This window comes from Podarcis liolepis (assembly GCF_965112155.1).
Source record: "Podarcis liolepis genome assembly, chromosome: Z".
Lineage (NCBI taxonomy): Eukaryota > Metazoa > Chordata > Lepidosauria > Squamata > Lacertidae > Podarcis > Podarcis liolepis.
Window position 1 is genome coordinate 13,113,983 of NC_139570.1, and position 22,737 is coordinate 13,136,719.

Here is a 22,737-nt window from a genome sequence, read left to right on the forward strand (position 1 = left end):
ATTTTGGTTTCTCTCAGTTTCTCCCCACCCCCAATTCTAAGTTCAGTTTCCTACATTTGCACAGCAACATTTTTGTGGGAATTTCTACCAATCTACCAAATATTTGTATGCAATTTTGCTTCTCCAAAGCAATTTCCCCAATATATAATGCATTTCTGTATATTTTCACTAATATATGCACATATATATGCACACTTACCCTAAACAACAACAACAGCTGGCCAAACAACTGCATTGTAAAAAGTGGAGAGGTACAAATTTTGAGGAATGGCTGTGTTTGGGTTTCCATATTGTTTTGGAAAGTGTAAATAAAACGAAGGAACTGGAAACTGCACCAAATGGCACTTACTTCAGTTCCCGGATTAATATTAGAAATTATGCCAATACTTTTTCACATGTCATTCTGACAAAAGTATAAGCTGATTCCACGCTGTTAAAAGTGCTCATTTGAAAGAGTGTGTGCTTCTTAATTTCTACAGATCAAGAACTGTACATCCCTTGAACGTTACACACTGAGAGCTAGTGTGGGGAGGAGGTTAGAGTGTTGGACTAGTACCTGAGAGATCAGGGTTCAAATAGCCACTCAGCCATGAAGTTCACTGTGAGACCTTGAGCCAGTCGCTACCCCAGCCTAACCTATCTCACAGGGCTATTCTGGGGTTCAAATGAGGAATGGGACAACCATGTACACCACCTTAAGTTCCTTGGAGAAAAGGGTGGGATACAAATGCAATAAACAAAGAAAGTGGATAACATTTTGGTGTACTGCTCAACTATTTGTGTACACAGGTACAGAGATTGTACACTCATTGAATGTAACATGTGAACAGAACCCCTCTAGTTGAAAGCTGAAACAGAATCGAGGAATGGGATACAATGGTAAACATCCACACAAATAATGCAGGGATGGGAAAGCTGTATCGCTCCAGCCATTGGCAGTCATTGACCATAAATTATCCTTGCTGGCTGTCTTGGATGAGGGTTTCTCAACAACTGGAAGACACAAGTAGAATCATAGAATCAGGAGGGATGCTGAGTTCAATCCCCTGCAATGCTGGAATATGCAGCTATCCCATATGGGGATCGAACCAGCAACCTTGGCATTATCAGAATGCTCTAACCAACTGAATACTGGACTCAATGGACACACAATCTGACCTGGTATATTACAGCTTTCATATAAAGCAAAGATGACCAATCCAACAATCACTGGCAGGCAAGCATCCTGATAAGCAGCAATGGCTCTCCAGCACTTTTATGTAAGTTTATTTACAAAACACACACACCCAGAACAGGGTGCTCTCATTAACAGTAGTTGTTCAATCTGATTCATCGTCCCTCCCCCAGAAAGAAGAATGCCAAAGTCTTGCCTTTCTCCTCCTTCCCTTCCACTGCTCTCTGAGCTTCTCTAATCTCCTAGTGCAGGGACTGAAATGCTGGCCTGTCTCTTCCCCACACCCAGAAGACACAGCCCCTGACTCTGGCTTATCTGCTGGTTGCCTGGCAATGCTCTGGCTGACTTCCAACTCTTCCTCTCCCAGGGAGCTAGCAGTGTCTTCCATGGGAAGGAGGGGGGTTGGGCTGTCTTCTCTAAACTCTGACAGACAGCTCTCCTCTGCAGAGTCGGCCCCTTGTTCGCTTAGTTCAGTTTCTGGGGCTGACTCTTCTGCTGCATCCTGAGGGGCCACGTTCCTGACAGCCAATGTGTTATCCTCAGCATCCCTGACCGCTGGTCATGGTGGCTGGGTTGGATGTGTGTTCAAATCCAGCAATATGTGAATAGGCACAGGTTCCCACACTGGCCTGCAATGACTGGAAATTCCCATCCCTACCTATAGGTGCCAATGATTAAATCGGCAGCATTTAGATGTGCTCTACCAAGGAGATAAGCCAGGAGCATTTTCCAAGGAAATATCTGGAGTGCCATGGATTTCCCATCCCTGACATAAAGGAACAGATTGGGGGTGCTCCAGGCATCATTTATCCCAGGTCATCAGCAGTTATTGCCCTCTCCTCTCCAGTGTCATTGTTTTCAAAAGTAAGAGACTAGGATTGGAAGGAGGACCCAAAATTCCAAAATATGTAACTCCCATTGTTCTGCAATATGGTTAGCAGAATGAAAACTGTGTTACAGCTAACCCATCATTTCAACCCGGCATGGCAATATTTCTATATATCCCCCCCCCCCGAAACACTCTACAATAGGCTGAAAAATGCACTTCCTGCAATGATTCCCCAAGGGAGAAGTTTCTAAAGAAATGTCACTCACAGTGATAAAGAAGGAATATCTCAGCTGTGTGTGTGGCGGAGTTGGAGGGGGGGGAGACTACCACTTTCACAAACTACATTTATGTGGGCTCAGCTTTCAAAAAATATATCCACACAGCAGTTAGAATTGCCGCAAAAAAAGAGTCTCACAAAACAGTGCTAGGCACAATATACTCTCCTAAAGTGATGTTGAATATTTTTAAGGGCTGGGTTGAATTTATGTGGGCATATATTTCCAGAGTGAAAATGGGAGTTTCAGATCCCCATACATATTGCCATTTTTATACCATTTTGTTCCACTTCACTACAGCTTTTAGCAGTTGCTTTGACTATATATATATAGTCAAAGAGGTCAAGACACGAAAGCTTTAGCAACTAATCCACACCTAATGACCCACCTAAGTGGTACTCAGAATATCACTCAAGAAATCACTCAAGATATCCCTCAAGTAATTAAGGAACAAAAGAAGAAAAGGCACACTAACCTGGGAACTTCCTCTCTGCCCAGAACGTTGGAGGCTATACACCACACCCCCTCAACAGTATTTATAGGAACTCAAACACTGAGATCCTGCTCTGTTCCAGTAACAAGAAGCCGAAAGCACCAGCCTGAAGATGACGAGTGAGACCTCGTCGAAACGTCGCCTAGACACCCCAACTCTTACACGGGAAGACACCCGAAGACACCAAAACCTGCATTCCTGTACCCGTGAAAATCTACGAAATATGCTTTCGTAGATTTTCACGGGTACAGGAATGCAGGTTTTGGTGTCTTCGGGTGTCTTCCCGTGTAAGAGTTGGGGTGTCTAGGCGACGTTTCGACGAGGTCTCACTCGTCATCTTCAGGCTGGTGCTTTCGGCTTCTTGTTACTGGAACAGAGCAGGATCTCAGTGTTTGAGTTCCTATAAATACTGTTGAGGGGGTGTGGTGTATAGCCTCCAACGTTCTGGGCAGAGAGGAAGTTCCCAGGTTAGTGTGCCTTTTCTTCTTTTGTTCCTTAATTACTTGAGGGATATCTTGAGTGATTTCTTGAGTGATATTCTGAGTACCACTTAGGTGGGTCATTAGGTGTGGATTAGTTGCTAAAGCTTTCGTGTCTTGACCTCTTGAGCTTGTGAAGAGTTTTTTCTGAGAAGATGGCTGTACTGCACTTAGTTGTGCTCTGGCTTGGCTTCGTGTATAGGGGCGAGCTGTGGTTTTGTGCCCTGTGCCAGCCAGATCTGTGTAGGGATTGCAGGGGGGTGCAGCATCCGGAGGTGCCACTATGGTTTGGCTACTGGATGGTGTCTGTAATTTATCTGTGGAGAGGGTCTGGGTTTGGATACCAGCAAAACAGGGTTACGAAGCTAATCCAAAAAGAAACACCCCCCAAAAACCAAGACACAGAAGAAAACAATGGCATGGCCCTCCTTCCTTATATCAAGGGCACTACAGATAAAATTAGCAAAATCCTCCATAAACACAATATCAAAACAGCCTTTTGCACCAACCAAAAAATAGCCAATATCCTCAGAAACCCCAAAGATAAAATCCAGTTGGAAAACCAAGGGGTCTATGAAATACCCTGCAAAGTCTGCCCAGCCACGTACATTGGACAAACAAACAGACGAATAAATGCACGTATCGCAGAACACAAGAATGCCGTCAAAAAAGAAGAAAAAACTTCCTCTCTTTTCCAACACATGAAAGAAACAGGACACGAAATTAATTTTGCAGATTCCAAATTGCTCTTTAACATGGAACATCACCACAAGAGAATAATCATGGAAGCCATCGAGATAGAGAAACACCCTCACAACATGAACAAGCGTGACGACACGTCCCGCCTGCCAGACATCTGGAAATTAGCCCTCCCCACAAAAACCGACACCAGAACCAGAGGCACACAGAACGCCATCACCAATCAACCACACCAGACCCAAACCCAGACCCTCTCCACAGATAAATTACAGACACCATCCAGTAGCCAAACCATAGTGGCACCTCCGGATGCTGCACCCCCCTGCAATCCCTACACAGATCTGGCTGGCACAGGGCACAAAACCACAGCTCGCCCCTATACACGAAGCCAAGCCAGAGCACAACTAAGTGCAGTACAGCCATCTTCTCAGAAAAAACTCTTCACAAGCTCAAGAGGTCAAGACACGAAAGCTTTAGCAACTAATCCACACCTAATGACCCACCTAAGTGGTACTCAGAATATCACTCAAGAAATCACTCAAGATATCCCTCAAGTAATTAAGGAACAAAAGAAGAAAAGGCACACTAACCTGGGTACTTCCTCTCTGCCCAGAACGTTGGAGGCTATACACCACACCCCCTCAACAGTATTTATAGGAACTCAAACACTGAGATCCTGCTCTGTTCCAGTAACAAGAAGCCGAAAGCACCAGCCTGAAGATGACGAGTGAGACCTCGTCGAAACGTCGCCTAGACACCCCAACTCTTACACGGGAAGACACCCGAAGACACCAAAACCTGCATATATATATATATATATATATATATATATATATATATATATATATTGTTCCAATGGTTAGCTATGTGATCCAAGCAATAATGGATCATCTAGCCACTGTTATGACATCACAGTTTGCAAAGCCAATCAGATCTGCCCAAATTGTAAGACCAAAATTAAAATGAAGGCAGTGCTTCCTGTCCCCTTTTTAAATGAAAAGCAAATAAAAATGGGAGGTTGCCTGTTCTTGATAGGGTTACACATCTTGGGGGTACTCCTGGATCCTTTGCAGTCGTTCAAGGCTCATGTGGCCTCAGTGGCTCAGAGTGCCTTCCATCAGTTTGGGCTGGTATCCCAGTCGCGCCTCCATCTGGACGGGGATAGCCTGATTTCTGTTGCTTATGCTCTTATAACTCTTAGGTTAGATTACTTTGATGTATTATAGATAGGGCTGCCACTAAAGATGGTTCAGAAGCTCCAGCTGGTGCAGAATTTGGCAGCCAGCGTACTCACTGGGACATGATGATTTGAACATATTACACCAATCCTGGCCCAACTACACTGACTGCCAGTAAGTTTCCAGGCCCAATTCAATTTGCTGGTGTTGACCTATAACATCTTAAATGGCTCAGGACCTCATTACCTTAAGGACTGCTTCTTCCTATATGAACGGACCCAGATCCTATGATCTTCATCTGAGGCTCTTCTTCATGCATCTCCTCCATGATTGGTCTGGAGCATGGCAAAGTGAGAATGGACCTTTTCTGTGGTGGCTACTCACTTGTGGAATGCTCTCCCCAGGGAGGCTTGCCTGGTGCCTTCATTACATATATTTAGTTGCCAAGCAAAAATGCTTCTCATCAACCAGGCATTTGGCTAATTAACATTTTCTAACCTTGAAATGGGTCTGTGGGAGTGGGGGTTAATGTTTTATTTTGTTTTTGCTTTATTGTGTACTTTTCATTTTGTATCTTTATGCTGTGAACTGCCCTGTGATCTTTGGCTGAAAGGCGGTATACAAATTTATTAAATAAGTAAACAAACACTTTTGCAAAGGTAATGTACAAAATGCATTATATTGGAGAAATTGCACATATTAATTGAAATGCATATGCAAATTGATAAGGAAATAGAGAGAACTGAATATTGGGGAAATGAAATGCCCAAAACTAACAGATTCCTCCATCCTTGTCCACACATTGCTGTCTTTTCTTGTTGAGATACCAATTGCAATGTATTTTCACCATTGCTTCCTTATGAGTGCAAGCTCCATATGAGAGCTACCTAAGGAGAAACACCTCTGGAGAAAGGGAAACAAGAGCAGCCAGTGGACTCCTTTGAAGAATGGAGATTTCCTGGTTTGAAATCCTATCAAATTAAGGTTCTGATAAAATCTATTGCACCTCATTGTGATTACCATATTTTCCCGTGTATAAGACTAGTTTTTTTTTTTACCAAAAAAATAGGTTTGAAATGGGGGCTCGTCTTATACACGGGTAGTGCTAAGGGGTGTTTTCTTAATTTGGAGTCCCCAGAAATAGGGGGCGCCTTATACAGGGAGGGGGGCATCTTATACATGAAAAAATATGGTATTCCAGATTGAACTACATTAACTGATTTGCTTTCATAGCCTCGGTTATCAACAAGTCAACAGCAATTTAATATAAGTTAATATTTTCAGCATGAAAGTTAATGTCAAGCATTGTCTTAACCAAGTTGTCTAATAAATTAGATTAGATTACGTATAGACTCAGGTTTCAATAACAAGCATATGTCATCTTTAAATACTCTGATATTGCAAACTATTTTGCATTTTACTTTTTAAGAACTGCTTGTTAATCGTCCAAGAGGAAAGTTGTTCGCATTTCCATCCAACATTGTTTAAAATATGTGTGATGTGGACAGTTTCTGATCCATTCAAGACATTCATCATATTGATGTCCCCATTCTATTTTGGGGGAGGGGAAGAGAAATAAGCAAAAGAGAGCTGAAATAATAAATTATCCTGTGGTATAATCTTTAAGCTGCGAAAAGCAATACCTTAAGGCCTGCATGCATTATAATTCATTCTGTGCAACCTGGATGAAATGATCATGATGGAAAGGCGTCATTAACTTGGCTTGACCAAAAATGAAATAATATATTGTTGCAGCAAGTTGGATAGAGCTGTGTTTGATGTTTACAGGTTGCTGTAGACCATTCATTTAAAAGATGCCGTAGAAATGGCACCAAAAGAAGGGGTGGAGGGATGAATAAATCAATTTAGCCTGGGAATTGCTAGTGTGAAAGTTCAACCTGTATCCCAATTATTCAAAAAAAGTTCTGTGACATTTTAACCATTTCATAGATAGTGACATGTCATAAGCATCAGCCTATTTCATCTCATGCATGATATGGATTCATTCTGTAGTTCAGCCACCACCTTTTAAAATGCGAGACATGAGTAACAAGTTGAATCAGTGTCAATACCTTGGAATCTAGGAGGTCTAAACCATGTTCTAAACCATGTTCTAAACCATGTTCACTATCTGTTAGAAACTTCCTGTGATTTAAGATGTCTAGGAGATTCCTGGAGATAGGTTGTAAAGCACTAGAAAGTTGCTATTTCTGTATAAATATTCTCTATTTGTGGCTGTAGGGATATTGAAGTCTTTCCAGTCCACTATATCAAGTTCTAAGAAGAGATATCTGAACATCAGTTTTCAGACAGATTGTTGTTATTGATAAATCATGTAAGATGCTTTGCCATGACTAGTAGTCATACGGGTATGATTACTTTTAGTAGTAATTAAGATATATCAGAAAGTGTCAGCATTTGCATTTGTGACTGGAAGAATGTTGTGGCATCAATATTTGATTTGTAAAGATGATTTTTCAGTCTATAGCCAATAGTACCATCTATACTGAGATTATACTATTGGCTATTGACTGAAAAATCATCTTTACAAATCAAATATTGATGCCACAACATTCTTACTGAGAATACTGAATTTATGCTGAGACTGGGACACAGGTGGCGCCATGGTCCAAACCACTAAGCCTCTTGAGCTTGCCAATCAGAAGGTTGGCAGTTCAAATACATCCAATGGGGTGAGCTCCTGTTGCTCTACCCCAGCTCCTGCCAACCTAGCAGCTTGAAAGCACGCCAGTGCAAGTAGATAAAGAGGTACCACTGTGGCGGGAAGGTAAACAACATTTCTGTGCGCTATGGCACTTGTCACAGTGTTCTGTTGCGCCAGAAGTGGTATAGTCATGCTGGCCACATGACCCGGAAAGCTGTCTGTGGACAAACGCCAGCTCCCTCGGCCTGAAAGCGAGATGAGCGCCGCACCCTATAGTTGCCTTTGACTGGACTTAACTGTCCAGGGGTCCTTTACCTTTTAGCTTACTCAGATTATTATAATGTTATACTGAATTTATTACTATACCTCTATCAGGAATATTTTAGCTGTTAAGTTGCTATAGTTTATTTCACTTAAAAATAAAATTATGACAGTATTGATATGGGTGAAGGTACACCAAAAGTTATACACCAAGATCAGACAGTGAGGATATGAGACAAATAGAAACCGAAATTCCATTCCCTCATCTGGGAGGGAATTCTCTAGGTATACCTTGGAGTATGTAGTCAGAAAGGGCCTCCACGTTGCTAGCAGCTGCTGGGGCTACAAGTGGGGAACCTACAGGTTTGAACTCTGCTACTTCCTGTAGCGAGCTACTCAGGGATGCAGATCAAAGGGCTATGTCTTTAGACTACAATTCCCATCATTTCTGTCTGATGGCCATGCTACCTGAGGAGTCCAACAACATTGGGGAAGGATAGTAAGATATTAATAGAGCATCAGCTTTGCATGCAGAAGATTCAAACCCTGGCATCTCTAGGTAGAGCTAGGATTGTCCTCTCTCTGAAATCCTGGAGAGCCTCTGCCAGTCAGTGTAGACTGAGCTTGATAGACCAATGGTCACATTTGGTATAAGGCAGCTGCTTGGTAGACTCCCTTCAGGCCCTGGTGCCATGGATTCATGCCCCCTGGTATGCATCCTTGCTAGTTCCCTGGGCTGCCAATATTTCTGCATCACAATTCCAAACAGATGTATTTCGTTGGGGTAAGTTGTCAAAATATTTCTGGGCAAAATAAAAACAAAGAAATACAATGATACATTTACCATCCAGATCACCTGGAGTTTTAAAATGCATTTGTTGGAACCTCCCACAATGGACTATCGATCTGCTTGCATGAAAAGCTTACATAGGCAACTAAGGTTGAACTTGCCTTAGAAAGGGAGGCATGTTTGAGAACATCCAGGCTTTCCATGACATGACGTGATTCCAGTACTTTGTTTTACCAAGCTTTTTGTTAATTTGAGACTGTGTTTAGTGTGTCTGTCACTATAAAGCACAACAACATTTAGGCTGTATGGCTATTTACCCAGGGGAAAGTTAGGGCCCTCAGATAGAGGTTAAGCATGGCAATCCTGTGGAACGCACTCTCCTTTGAAAATTAGCTTGATTTGAGTTGAATATGTATGCTTTTCATGTACAGAACTCAAAAATCCATTGTTGCAGGGTTTTCAAAGGAGTCCCTTTTTTTTAACAACCTCCCACGGCTGAAGACTAAGCAGGAAACTACAGTACATCATTCATCAAACAATGTGGAACAAATTACACATGCCCTCATTAGCAATTACCTGAGAAACCTTCCTTCAGCCTACTTTACGCAATAATGACAGCTAATAATGGGTTCTATGACATGGCTGACCTATGAATGACTTCACACAAAGCTGTTCAGTAACCTTTAAAAACATAATTATACCTGCCTTTCCAGTGTACACTATTATTTCAGTGAATGTGAAGCACACAGATCTTGCTATGCATGCCACTTGAATTGGTGGTTATCTTGAATTCTGATAAAACTCACAGTATGTCCACTATGCATAGGTTTGAGCCTCAGATCAGTAGAAGATGCATAGGCACTTCATACTTTCTAGACCTTGTCCAAAGTAGACAAGGATGGGACCTTGTCTAGTCACCTCCCAACATACATTCGTTTAAGCAGCCAAAGGAAAACCTGAAGTCCAACATGATGATCAGTTAAGGAAAATGTAAATGTAACAACTCTAAGTAAATGTAGCAGCTATAATTGAAAATACATATCTGCATTTGACACCAGTAAGTGCAGTAATGACGTACAGTAGAGCAGAAACGGGAGACCCATGTGGCTGCTGGACTTCAGCTCCTATCATCCATGGCCTTTGATAGCATTGGCTGGGGCTGATGAGAGGTGGAGCCCCACATCATCTGATGAAGCACATGTTTTTCTACCCATGGTATATAGAGCAATGGGGATATCATCAATGCAAAGGCAAAGGAACATAAGAAGATCCCTGGTACCTCAGACCAAAGTCTGCAAAGCCCAGCATTCTTTCTTCAAGCAGGCCGATCATGCGAATCTCACATTCAGATGTGTAACTAGGGGTTGGTGAAACTGGACCCCAGTGGTGGCAGAGGCCCAGTGTGTGTGCACGTGCGTGTGCACGTGTTCACACACACAAACAAAAATAACCCCACCTCTTAGACAATGGAGAGTATGTGCTGCTGCTGTCACTGTGAGAGAAGCTTCCCATCTCGCACCTTGGCACAAAGGCTTGCAAAAAATAAATAAAAATGCCCTTCTTTCTTGCCTTGCCCTTACTCCAGATGTTTCAAGTACTTGGGTTGCATAAAGTGTGTTCTCCCTCATGGAGAGCACAGGTTGCGGGCGGGGCTGACAAGACACCTCACTGTTACTAGGCAAATGGTTTGGCCATCCTGTAAGCAGGGGCGGGCTGTTACTGGGGGAATTTAGATGTTGCCAATTAGTGATTGACAGCCTTATTTGTTAAATACAAGGCATGCAGCAACGGACATCCTCTTTCGCTGCATGCTTCCGATCACCAGGAGGACTTGGACTGTGGAGTTATCTTCTCATTGTCTGGTTACATTTCTTTATTTCCCCCTTTTCTTTAATCCTCTCTAGTCCCTTAATTAATTTAATTCCACCCCTTTTCTTTTCCTGTTTGATTTCCCACCCCACCACTTACCCTGCCCATTGAGAAGATTCTCCCTGTACCTGTGAGCGCTGCCTGTGCATAATCCTCCTTGGCTTGCCTTTCCCAATAGGGAGAGAGCCCCCATTAGGGGCTTGCTTTTGCAGAAAAGTTTCCCTCATTTTGCCTGTTTGTTAATTGTGGGGCTAGTCAGGACTGTTCCCAGCTTAGCTGGAATCACTTTCGTTTATAGTATCCCCAAAGGTGACTTTATTTGGATGTGTGCAGCGCTGTTGGCCGAATTTTAATCTAGCCTTGGGCAGGAGCACCATTTTGAGCTTCCTTTAATATTGCAACGAGTCAAAGAATTTTAAGAACAGAAGCAGTGAGGCCTACATTCAGGCCTAAGCCTGCTACAGTTAGCAGTAAATTGTTAAGTCTCTGACTCATTCTCGCTATAGGAATGTATCTGCTTGCAGGCTCAGTTGCTGCTAATGTATATCTGAGGCAGACAGAGGGCCCCAGAGGTTCCCTGTGCCTCCAAGGACTATGGGCACTCTGTATATGCTCTTGAACTATGCTGTTTCTGAACAAGTTTATTTTCTTTAAGTTTGTTTTGCCCTGATATTGGCGACTGCCATTTTAGAGACGAGCCATTGTGGCTTAGTGGCTAGAGTACAGGACTAGGACCTGGGAGACAGGGTTCATATCCCCCTCTTAGCCATTGTTATAACAAAACAAAACAAAACAAAACTGCTCCTTTTGGGCTATTCTATAGTTCGGCCCATTTGTGATAAAAGAACTTTGGGTTTCTTGAAGGGGTGCTTCCCTCTAAAAGGGCAAGCAGGGGTACCTGGACAGGCTGTGGGCTACCTCAACTCTGCTATTTCACTGGAAACATTTATGCCTGGCCTGGCAGGTGATCCTAGGGCTTTGCCCTAGAATTCGATGGCCTGGAAGCGTTTCCGGCCTGAATAGTGTTCCCATGTGGTGCATGAAGCATTGGTTTCCCTGGTTCCTTACATTGTTTAGTTTTTTTGCAGACTATGACAGGGCTTTTGCAGATGCCTCAAGAGCTTGCCTCTCCTGCAGAGGATGACTTGCGGACGCCCCAGGTGCCTTCTTCCATAAGGAAGCATCTTTGGAGGCTGCGATCCAGGAGGAGGGCAAAGAGGAGCAGGGATGATAATTCAGATGTCACCTTGGACCTCTACAGGGGTCAGGGTGAGGCTGTCCTGGGTCTTTAGGGATCATCCTGGATACCTCAGCTGGTCAGCGCATAGTGCCGGTAATGCCTAGGTTGCAGGATTGGTCCCTGTATGGGACAGCTACATGCCCCCCATTGCTCTACCTGGACACTTAGGTCCAGTATTGAGGGCCTTTTGGTGGTTCCCTCACTGTGATGGATGTAACGGGCACCACGTTTGCAATATGCAAGCGGGAGAAAGCATCTTTGCGTGCCTGCACTGCAGTTTGCTCTGTGCGTTGCAGGGCACGGCGCTGCACGGGCTGCATTTGCATTGCACAGAGTGTGTAGTTGCATTGCACGAAGTGTGTTGCTGCATTGTACGGAAGGTGTGGTTGAATTGCACGGAGTGTGTAGTTGCATTGAATGGAGGGTATGTGCAGTGCATGGAGTGTGTAGTTGCATTGCACGGAGTGTGTAGTTGCATTGAACGGAGGGTGTAGTTGCATTGAACAGAGGGTGTAGTTGCATTGCACAGAGTGTAGTTGCATTGCACGGAGTGCGTAGTTGCATTGCACGGAGTGTGTAGTTGCATTGCATGGAGTGTGTGTGCATTGCATGGAGTGTGTTTTTGCATTGCACGGAGTGTGTAGTTGCATTGCACAAAGTGTGTGTCTGAAAAGGAAGCTGGCTCAGTAGCAGCTTTGTCGGGACTTCTTTAGGGGTTCTGGCCAGCATCGGCCCTGTACATATCATGATGGCAGCACAAGATGCCCCCTGCCCAAGCGGGGACTGGAAGCTGGCAAGCAATAGCTCAATACCTTTTGCCCATATTCACATTTTATTTAGGGATCCAGATGGATATCGTTGCTAAAACATACCACTTGCCTATGGAGAAGCTGTCTGCCTTGAAGGAAGTTATTTTGTAATACTTCCTCTGTAGCAAGTAATGCTTCATCAGATCCGATCTTGCTGGGTCACTTAATTAATCTTGCATGCAGAGTGGTTGCCCCACTCTGGAAGTGGTTGCCTTCCATTCCCGCTAGGCCAGGCTGCCTGCGGCCTGAGGTCCCCTTACCTTCGTGTACGCTTACCAAGTGAGGTGATAGGCAGATCTCATGCGATGGTTGCAATTCCAAAATGAATGCAATAGTAGTTCGCCATGGAAGGATACCTTGAACCTGCACAGGGATTTTCAGGTTCATGATGCTGCTGCTGGATCTTTGCCCTTTGGTTTTTTATTTCAGGGGCTGCTGGTGTGCATAGCCATGGCCTCAAGCCCGGTGTGGTGAAGCAATCATGTGACCTAACTTTTCTTGAGTTTTCCCCATTGTAGTAGCAGTTCACATGTGGCCCTAGGAGTTCAGTGACCATCAGATCTGCTTTTGGTCTGATAACCAGGCAGTGGTGAGCGTCTTGGCAAAACAGTCCTCACGCTCCAGCAGTCTCCGCCCCTCCGCTCACGCTTTTGAGCTGCGCCGCTTAAGGTTTAATATTGTGCTTTCTGCTCTCCTGATTACGGGATCCTCTAATGATGTCACTGACACTCTATCCCATTTTCAGATGGAGCGCTTCAGATCCTGGGCTCTAGACACTCAGCTACTGCCAGACTTTTCCAGACCACCTGTGGCACTTTGACAACAATTAGTTGTCAATTACAGAAAGCAGCAGCTTCCATTTCCCCTTCTGCTTTTAGCTCTTATGAGAAGGCCTGGATGGATTTCTTAGCCTTAAGCTGGCAGTCCTCGGCCATTCAGAAGAATTGGCTCCCATCCTCTGAGCAGATCCTGCAGTATTTCGTCCACCTGCTGCAGATTGGATGTGCTATTAAAACTATCAGTATTCAGTCCGCTGCAATGTGTGTTATAGTAAAGCTTTAATTTGCAGAGACCCTTGTATAAAGTCTGTCGTGGAAGAGGCTCCAACCTCATACGGCAGTGGGCAGGAAGTCGGTCAATTTTTACCTATGCAGTATCTGCATAGATAAAGTTAAAACTTGTCTGCTGGTAAAAGATCAAGGCGAGACTCCTTTCAGTATTCCATTGCATTTTTGGTGCACTGAGGGTTGGGGAAATTGTGTTGGAGCCAGCACGGGGCTGAGAGTCTGGAGGCTTATTGCTTCAGGACTTTTCCTTATCTGCTTTGGAGCTGGTCATTAGAGTGGGGAACTCTAAAACAGACCTAGTGGGCAGGAGTGCCACCATCATGCTTCTCCTCACAGGTGAGGAGGGCCCTTGCCCAGTTATGGATACCAGAAATATTTGGCTTTTCGTTCCCCTGGGGGCTGGCCTGGTCCTAGTGCATGGAAATGGGTTCCCGTTAGCCAGGCATCAATGTACTTACATCGTGCACCAGTTATTACGGCCTGCGGTGTGCCTACCGCTGAACACGCCTCATTCCTTCCGAATAGGGCTGCTGCAAAGGCTGCACACTTGGGGGCCTGTCAGTAGACAGGATTGTGAATACGGGTCATTGGAAGTCTGATGCTGACAAGGGTTACATCAGAAAGTGTCACCAATGATGTCTGTGCTGATGCCTGTCTGTTATTTCCTTTTTTCATAGGAGCAGCTGGGCACATTTGGATTGGCGGTTGAGCCAAATATTTTATAAAATAAAATAATAAATAAATAAATAAATAAAATAAAATAAAAAATAAAGCATTGTACACTGAGCTGGCAAGCGTGCTGACGAGTCTGGACTGGGGCGCCATCTCGTCTTCCTGCCCATGTAAACATATATACTGGGTGTCCAGATGGGGAATGCTTTGGGAGGAGTTCCTTCCTTTGGTGCGGTCGAGCGTGACCTGTGCAGGTCCTCCCGCAGTGCTAGTGGTGCAGCTGGACAAGAATGACTTGCTGTCTTCTTTGAAAAAAGATGGGACAGGGTTACAGTCAAAGAGTTAAAGAGAAGCAGAGAAGGGGGTGCTGGATGTCCAGAGTTTCATTCTCTCCCGTGCTGCAGAGTGTGTGGGACTACTGGATCACATACTCTGTGTGTTGACGTTCCATTCTTTGGAAGTGAGGGAACAGAAGGAACTGTGCGCCACTTCCGTCTTCTTTGTTCTGTGTTCTGTTCTGTTGTTCTCTCTCGGACGGCCCACCCCCCATGGTGCTTCCCTTGGAAAAGGGGTGTGGTTTAAGCAGCCCAGTTGCCCCACCCTTTCCCATTGTGCCCTGTCCCTTTCCCTGCAAGGGTTCAGGTGAGTGCAAAATGCCTACTATAAACGCATGCAGAAAGACAAACGTATTTTGCCACCCTACTTCCCATGTTAATCACAACACTATACAACACAATACAACAAAAATACCTTTATTGGCATTTCAAGTTAAGACCTTCCAAAATGGCTTGAGATACAAAGTCTTCTTTCTGTTTCCTGTTTCCGAGAGATTTGAATTGGGAAATCCTTTCGATTCTTCCTTAATAAGAGGCAGTGGGGTGAGGGAGGCCATGGCCACATCCACACCATTTAATGCGCTATGAAGCTGCTTTAAACACTCATGGCTTAAACAACCCCCAAAGACTCTGGGAGCTATAGTTGGAAAAGGGTGCCAAGAGTTGTTAGGGAGCCCCATTCCCTACCAAGAAGGGAACCCTACCTCTACCCCTACCCCTGACGCTAACTCTAACGCTAACCCTTAAGCCTTAACTACAGCTACAATTCCCAGAGTTCCCTGGCAAGAAGGGAACCCTAACCCTGCCCCCTAACTACAACTACAATTCCCAGAGTTCCCTGGCAAAAAGGGAACCCCAACGCTACCCCTGCCCCTGACGCTAACCCTAACTAACCCTTAACTAGAGCTACAATTCCCAGAGTTCCCTGGCAAGAAGAGAACCCTACCCCCACCCCTACCCTATCCCTAATCCTAATCCTAATCCTTAACCACCGTAACAAGTCTCCGTCCCCTTAACCACCTACAGTTCCCAGAATCCCTGAGGGGAAGCCATGCCTGTTTAAAGTGACTTCATAGCAGTTCAGTGGTGCACCTAATGTGGCCTAATGTTGCCTCCCTCATTTTCTTCTCTCTCCCCACTGCGCCATCACTTGCAATGCAGCAGATGTCCGCCTGCAGTCTCCCTTCAAGGCTCCTTCTCTCAAGTTTGGCCACAGCCTTGTCCATTCCATTTCTGTTTCCTGTTTCTGAGAGATTTGAATTGGGAAATCCTTTCGATTCTTCCTTAATAAGAGGCAGTGGGGTGAGGGAGGCCATGGCCACATCCACACCATTTAATGCGCTATGAAGCCGCTTTAAACACTCATGGCTTAAACAACCCCCAAAGACTCTGGGAGCTATAGTTGGAAAAGGGTGCCAAGAGTTGTTAGGGAGCCCAGTTCCCTGCCAAGAAGGGAACCCTACCTCTACCCCTACCCCCACCCCCACCCCTACCCCTGACGCTAACCCTAACACTAACCCTTAAGCCTTAACTAGAGCTACAATTCCCAGAGTTCCCTGGCAAGAAGGGAACCCTAACCCTAACCCTGCCCCCTAACTACAGCTACAATTCCCAGAGTTCCCTGGCAAAAGGGGAACCCTCACCCTAACCCTGCCCCCTAACTAGAGCTACAATTCCCAGAGTTCCCTGGCAAAAAGGGAACCCTAACCCTGCCCCCTAACTACAGCTACAATTCCCAGAGTTCCCTGGCAAAAAGGGAACCCTAACCCTGCCCCCTAACTAGAGCTACAATTCCCAGAGTTCCCTGCCAAGGGAACCCCAACCCTACCCCTACCCCTACCCTACCCCTAATCCTAATCCTAATACTTAACCACCGTAACAAGTCTCCGTCCCCTTAACCACCTACAGTTCCCAGAATCCCTGAGGGGAAGCCATGCCTGTTTAAAGTGACTTCATAGCAGTTCGGTGGTGCACCTAATCTGGCCTAATGTTGCCTCCCTCATTTTCTTCTCTCTCCCCACTGCCCCATCACTTGCAATGCAGCAGATGTCCGCCTGCAGTCTCCCTTCAAAGCTCCTTCTCTCAAGTTTGGCCACAGCCTTGACCATTCCTCACTGCCAGTATTTCACGTTCACTTCTCCGATGTAAATAGGGATGTCCTGTGGTTCTCTTGATGACTTTTAAGACTGGACTTGGGGAAAACCTCATCGGCTCCAGACATTCCTGTAAGGCAAAGGCAAAGGCAAACAGGTGAGTGGGATGGCCAACACCCGACAGCGTCCCCCCAGATTCCTCCTCTGTTTGGCTGCCTGTTAACAAACAAGGCTTCCAAACCAGTTTGCACCCATCTCAGCCAGCGTAGCCTCGCAACATCCACTAGCCTGAATGCAAATTCTTCCGACATTGCTGGTCCATTGCCAGACATCAACCAGCTTCAGAGCTGAGTGTCAGTCACCTTCAAGTAGCGATCCCACCAGCAAGTAATCTTTGTACTTGCCTTCTCCTTGCTCCACAGCATCCCAGCACTGGGTGATTGCCTCCTTCCGCTTGCCAGCTTGCCACCACGGGGCAGGAGACCACCAGGGCCACAGCATCCCAGCACCGGGCAATTGTCTCCTTCCGCTTGCCAGCTTGCTGCCGCGGGACAGGAGACCACCTGGGCTGAGTGCCACCGAGCTGCCCATTTCTCTCTGGAGAGGGCAACTGCTGAGACTTGCAGCTTGGCCCACATTTATACCCGCTCAGCAGCCAAATGCTTTTGTCACATCACAATCAACCCACGACAATGGCAGCAGCTGGGGAGGCATCACCATCACTCCCTCAGCCCTCACAATGGTGAGCACAGCTCAGCAGACAAAACACACACACACACACACACAAGTTGTGCCAATATCTGTGAAGGCCACACCGGAAACCCAAGTGGGCAGGAGGGGGACATTTTTAGCCCAGTGGTTGCATTTCCCTCCCCACAACACTAGTCAAATGCACAAATGAACAGAGCAATGAAAGCAAGCCTTATCTTTGCACAGGAAGCTGGTCAAGGAATGACATGCAGAGAGAAAGTTAGCATCTCAGGGCTAAAAAACACTTTTTCATCAGTCAATCAATCAATCATTTATTGTATTTGACTAAAACCCATTATAAAGCCAGTTACAAAAGCACCAAACCCAGTGACCTAAACTATGGCTCCCAGATTCTTTGGGGGAAGAAGCCAGGTGAATGCCCGCAGTGCTAGTGGTGCAGCTGGACGAGAATGACTTGCTGTCTTCTAAGTTTGCGTTCCTGCATGCAGGAGGACTTAGATGAGTTGATGGCAGCTCTCCCTGGACTCAAAATAATTTAAGGCATTGGTTCAAGGTGGTCTGGAGGGGGGGTCGGAGCACCTGTCCCCTCCAATGTGCAAAGGTAATCCTTTAAAGGAATCAAAGGATTCGCCATGCTTTTGTCGACCCCTTTCGAGGGCTAGGGCCACGCAAGGGTCCCTGGAGCATTTGGGGTGCGCTTGAGTCTGATCCTGGTTCATTGTTGCCCCACAATATTTGCTTGTACTGACGATATGGTGGGGCCCAGTCGTCAGTGCTGCCCTGCTGAGGTCAGGTGCAGATAGTCGGAACCAATGCCTAGACAAACTACCACCGAGCAGGCCAGAAAGCATGTTAATAAGGCGGTGGAAAATAAAATAAAATACAATAAATAAAATAATAAATAAAATAAAATAATAAATAAAATAAAATAACAGTGGTTCTGTGATATTGCACCCTGCTATTTCCTTCAAGGCTGTTGCCCTCTTTAGGGCAGATGGGGTGCATATTTCCCCTATGGGGAACGACACCTGGCTGGATGCGGTTGCTTTGGGTTTGAAGGAAGGGTTGCATTTGTGAATGGTTTGGCGGTGAGCTTCAGTGCTCAGTTGGCGGTTAGGCATTGGTCTGGAATTGGTTGCTGGGGGGTATGGATTCAGCTGTGCCTGCCCCCCAAAATGCTGCTGCTGGTGGAGGGGTATGGATTTGGCTGTGCCTGCCCCTCCAAAATGCTGCTGCTGCTGAAGGGTTTTACCATTAAAGGAACCCAGAAGTTCCCCATGCTTTTGTCCGAAACCCCCTGGCAAGGGGCTAGGGCCATGCAAGCCCCTGGGAGCATTCTGGGGAGAGGTGAGGCATAGTTCCCCATCCCGTCTCTCTCCCCAGGTGACTTACACTTGCTGACTTTGCAGGGGGTGCGAATGTCAGAGCTGTCCCCGTGCGGGGTCAGTTAGTGCTACCAATGCCTAAGCAACCACTCACATTGCTGTATTTGAATAAAGTTGTGACCAAAATTATGCCAAAAACCTTAAACAAAAATTAAGTGTCAATTGTGCTTTTCTTTAGGGGGGTGTCTTGGGGACCTTGACGCGCAAAATATAGTAGTTTGTAATGTGGCTATTGCAGTAAATATTTTTTTTTTTCTGGGGGGAAGCCCAACCAATACAGCTCCCTGTGAAGGGTGCAAGGGACACTGGGTATACCTCTGTCCACATATAGGACATGAGCACAATAGCTCTCTTGTGGTCCTTTACAACTGGTATTCAGAGTGACACTGCCTCTGATACTGAAGGTAATATAGCCATCATCACTAGGAGCCACTGACGAACAGGTAAAGTGGTAGAAGTCCAAAATGTACTTTAACACATGAGAACACTCCAATGTATTAAATTCCCTTTGCTGGTCCTGGAACACACGACACAAAAATATCAGTTTTGATCAGAGAGTGCAAGTAATCTGATGAGTCTCTTGAATGACTTCAAAGAATGTAATTTCAAAATGTTGTGATGCAGTATCAAAAGAACATGGAATGTGTGCTCCCCCTCCCTTATATTTAGAACTAAACTTCATTTGCTTTTTCAATCAGCCAGCCTGACATTCCTTCTCCAGCTAAACCCAGCAGTGTGAGCATATGCCCCAGTCTCCCCCATCCACATGCACACTATTCATTCCTCTTAAAAGTCTTTTAACAAGGCCTACACTTAAATATTCTCTTTTTGGATCCAGTAGGAGCCTTCAAAGCCGATTATCTTGAAAAGGCTATATGAATCTATAGTGAAATATTTATGGTAACTTGTCACCAGCACCTTCATATTGCAGTATTTCTTTTTGTTGTCCATCCTTCTTCCTCTGCTTAATGACAGTATTCCAGTAGTAGTGAAGAAGTCCATGTGCTGGTAATGATGCTCCACTATCCATGTGATTGGGATATAAGATGGTTCCTGTCATTTTCCTTTCACTCAAAGATGAAGGTGGGTAAAAAGGACTGTCTACTTTAGTATTTATAGGCAGTGTTTATTTTTCCACAACAACAGTGATAACAGCCTGACACATGCCAGGAATATTATTGAAGCAAATTTGCACATTATCTAGAATGGGGGAAAATTATGCTGAATAATTCATCTTGTTCTAGCCAGTGGTGTGGCACTTTGGAGTAATTATTGTGTATAATGACATCATTTTCCTCTCCTTTCTACAAAGTGGGCTGTATGCAACATTGTCTACTAGTGCAAGGGATCTTGTGCTAGTGATGGGTAAATTTTGATGTTTAAATGTTGCACAACAGAGGAATCAAATACAATGGTCGCACAAGCAGAAACTTGTTGAGCAACAGATTGCACAATCTATTGTGCAACAAAGTAATCAGCAACCTGCTTATGCATTTGTGTGTGTGTGTGCGCGTGTGCAACAATGACGTTCTACTTGTGCAAAACATTTCACTAGCAGGATCGGTTTACTGCTCTGTGACTTTAACTTAGTGCTTCATTGGGTTCCACCTCTGAAATGTAACTTATGTCCTTGTTATTTGCAGTGATTTTAGCACAACCCTAGAGAAAAAAACCTTGAATAAATGGTGGGCTTTCTGTAAGGTGAAGTGTTGTCATGATTCAGTAAATAAATAAGTAACAGAAATGGCCATTTCCATTGGTCTGCCTCCACATGGGTGATCTCACTATGTAGTATGTTGGGATGCTCCTAAGTAAATTATTGTGAAGTCAAACCATTTTCTTACATTATTTCAGCACAGAGTTTGAGCAACTGCACAGGAACAAGTTCGGACTGAGTAAAGTATTTTTTGGAGAACATTTTCAGTGTAGGGCAGGGAAAAGAGTTTTTATGGACTTGGGTGAGGTCAAAGTGTTTCTTCAAAGATAATAAAAAGTGTACACTTTCATGACTGTTCACTAATATTTACAGCTTTCTCAGCTAAATGCTTCCATACCGTATTTTAAAATTTTAACTTCCGTCCTCTTTGTAGAAACAACGACATCGTCGCATATAATAACTATTGGCCATGTGATGATGTCACATTGTAAAAAGCAAAGTGAATCGAGAGCAGGGGCAAGAAGAATGATGGTTTGAAGTAAAAACTGAGTTGAAGTAAAAAGAGAATTCCAAAGGAGGTCACAAAATGAGGTCTGGCTATGTGACGATGTCACAGAAGGGGGAAATTAAGGTACATAAGAGTGAAGGCAAAAAGAATGCCACTTTGAAGGAGCCGGGCAAAAGCTGCCACCAGCTGATTTACAGAGATAATTGCAATAGAGCTCAAAGCAGAGCATGATAGTGAGGTACACAGAAGGTCTTAGTTTTCCTGAACATCTCTCGGGGGCATCTTTTCTTTTCTCTGCTCCCCACTGCAACAACCATAAAAAGCTTTTTTTTAAGGTGCTGATTAGGAATATAAAGCCATAATGGAATGGTTATTATTGGACCTCTTAGCACACAATTCTTTCATAATTTCATCTCTTTTACTCAATGATGCCAAAGAGAGAGAGAGATTGAGAGAGAGAGACTTAACTCTCTTTTGGGCAGCACTCGTGGCTTTGCTGAAAGCCACTTTCCCTTATTGTGAACTTGACTAAAACACAATGGTGAGTGACTGTTCTGCTTTTCTTACTAGGTCTAAATTGAGCCGCTTCTGAAATAAGCAATAAGAGAATGTCAAGTCTTAAGTGAAAGCAAGTCCCTGAAGAGTGATTTGAAGGTATAGTCTGCTATTAGAGGAAGCCAGATATTAGACATAATAGTAGAGATACCTTTTGAAAGTCTAGGAATGTCTCAATATTTGTGTGCATGTGTGTTGAAGAAAAGTAGTTTTTGAAAGGGTTGCACATAATGGGTTGATCTCAGTGAAAAATGTGGGGGCGGGGGACGATGACACACAGGCTAGAATTACCTGGAGGCCTTTGCAGAATCTGTTTCTTGTCACATCTGCTCTTGAAATTCCCATATCTCCCAGCATTAAAAAAAAAAGTTCCATCTGGGTTTCTTCGAGTTTGCCCAGTAGAACCCCAGATCATGTTTTAATCTTTAATCAATAGTGTATCTTGCCTTCTGGGAGTGTGAATCAGATGTGCAAACTGCAAATGCAGCAAGAACAGCTGCTGGAAGGCTTGGCTAGTTTTGGATAAGAGCAGCGAAGAAGTCTTTGCTTCCTGGGAGAAGTTATTTCTCCATTACCTGAATGTTACTCAGAGCTTTCATATGCTTGATGGTACCTTTCTGAGTAGGTCCTTCCTTCCTTCCTTCCTTCCTTCCTTCCTTCCTTCCTTCTATCTCTCTCGCTCTCTCTTTCTTTGTGTGTGCATATAAGAGAGAGAGAGAGAGAGAGGGCACAGATGGAAATATTTCAGAGGGAGGGGGTATTGTTTGAAGTTTCTTGATTATTTCACTCAAGCGAATGACCACATTTGCCTCTGTTTTAACTGTAGCTCCTGATATTATTTTGGTTTTTAACCAGGGCCACATTCCCTTTCAGGCAATCTTCAAACAGCCACCAAACAAACAAACGAACAAATAAATTTGTGTACCTGTATTCATCTGTAGTTCTCAGGGTGGTTCATAGCATATAAATAAGAGATAAAAAACAAAATAAATG

The 22,737-nt window shown here is 44.6% G+C and overlaps 2 long non-coding RNA genes across 4 annotated transcripts in view; one reads left to right on the forward strand and one right to left on the reverse strand.

Moving 5' to 3' along the window:
- Positions 1 to 22,737, forward strand: part of LOC310698890 — an 88,734-nt gene that overhangs the window by 19,283 nt on the left and 46,714 nt on the right. For 2 of the 3 annotated variants that reach the window (XR_014521784.1, XR_014521785.1), the window contains exon 2: positions 21,760 to 21,843. This is a non-coding gene — a long non-coding RNA (uncharacterized lncRNA). Of the gene's footprint in view, positions 1 to 19,999; positions 20,108 to 21,759; positions 21,844 to 22,737 lie in introns of all 3 variants that reach the window. The other variant, XR_014521783.1, reaches the window with a different exon arrangement.
- Positions 15,566 to 16,551, reverse strand: LOC310698896. The gene is made up of 3 exons (XR_014521794.1): positions 16,498 to 16,551; positions 16,336 to 16,437; positions 15,566 to 15,794 (listed from the first exon to the last, which is right to left on the reverse strand). It is a non-coding gene; the product is annotated as an uncharacterized lncRNA (long non-coding RNA).